Raw genomic sequence first — 1550 nt, forward strand, 5'->3', positions numbered from 1 at the left:
CTCTCCATGTGGCAGACAAGATGGCCACCAGTACCTCCAAACTCACATCCTCCTAAACTAGCAATCGCTGGGCACATAGAACTTCTCTCTACCCATGGTTTTTTTTTTTTTAATTCTTTAAAAAAAATTTTAAGTTTACTTATTTATTTTTGAGAGAGAGGGAGAGAGAGAATCCCAAGCAGGCTCTGCACCACCAGCACCAGAGCCTGGTGTGGGGCTCGAACCCATGAGCCATGAGATCATGATCTGAGCCAAAATCAAGAGTCAGACTCTTAACCGACTGAGGCACCCAGGTGCCCCCTTTTAAAATTATTTTTTGGGGCACCTGGGTGACTCAGTTGGTTGGGCGACCAACTTCGGCTCAGGTCATGATCTCGCAGTTTGTGAGTTCGAGCCCCGCATCGGGCTCTGTGCTGACAGCTCAGAGCCTGGAGCCGACTTCGGATTCTGTGTCTCCCCCTGTCTCTGCTCCTCACCTGCTCACGCTCTGTGTCTGTCTCTCAATAATAAATGCATGTCAAAAAAATTTTTAATTATTTTTTAATGTTTTATTTATTTTTGAGAGAGAGCATGGGAGCAGAGAGAGAGAGGGGGGGGGGGACAGAGGATCCAAAGCAGGCTCTGTATTGACAGCGGCAAGCCTGATACGGGTCTTGAAGTCACAAGATCATGACCTGAGTCAAAGTCGGTGCTCAACTGACTGGGCCACCCAAGCACCCCTAAAATTATTTTTAAAGATTTATCCCCTTTTCGGTGTAGGCACCGTGGAGTGGTTCAGAGGTTTGGGATGAGGCTTCGCAACTTTTTTAAATATGGAAGCTTCACGAATTTGCGTGTCACCCTTGCGCAAGGGCAAGGGTGGGTCTCTGTATCGTTCCAACTTTAGTATATGTGCTGCCAAAGCAAGCATGTGATTTTGTTTAGTAAACTCTACCCCCAACATAGGACTCAAACTCAAGGACCCAAGATCAAGAGTTGCCTGCTTTATCGACTGAGCCAGTCAGGTGCCCCTACCAGTGTTTATTTATAACTTCAGGTGAGACCATGATAATTTCTTCTTGGATCATATGCCCAAATCCGAACCAATCATTCTGGATGGGAGAGTAGGATGTTTTGGTAGTCTTGGGTCTTAAGCCCAATGCATTCCATGTGGGAATCCAGTGATGTACATTATCATCATGACTAAATGTAGGCAGGGAGGAGTTTCCCAAACAGATACAAAGAATGGGAATGGGAAGGAATGTCCTTGAACAAAAAATCTAGTTACTAAGATCCACTCTTTGCTCCAACAGCTGAGTTGTACAAAGGATTGGAGAATGAACACTTAAGACAAAAGGATAAATTAGTAAGCTGTTCTAAAAGGTGAACTAAACAAACAAAAAAAAAAATCTGCAATTAATGATAACCCAGTATCAGTGAGCACTCCTAGCACCTAGATCTTGGCTTCTAAACACCATTTCCCATTAAAAAGAATTAGGATTCCATAGAGAAAGGGCTGATTGCAAGTCTGGGCAGGAATAAGATAAGGTGAGTTTAGGACATTATATGTA

General features: G+C 44.0%; 1 pseudogene; it reads right to left on the minus strand.

Annotated features, from left to right (window-relative positions):
* Nucleotides 1–805: 805 nt before the first annotated feature.
* LOC124518095 (uncharacterized) lies at nt 806–906 on the minus strand (annotated as a pseudogene).
* Between the last annotated feature and the right edge of the window lie 644 nt (nt 907–1550).

The sequence above is a fragment of the Lynx rufus genome, unplaced genomic scaffold (genome assembly GCF_022079265.1).
Source record: "Lynx rufus isolate CCGP_SWC_20201006 ecotype Redwood Valley unplaced genomic scaffold, mLynRuf1.p SCAF_23, whole genome shotgun sequence".
Classification (NCBI taxonomy): domain Eukaryota; kingdom Metazoa; phylum Chordata; class Mammalia; order Carnivora; family Felidae; genus Lynx; species Lynx rufus.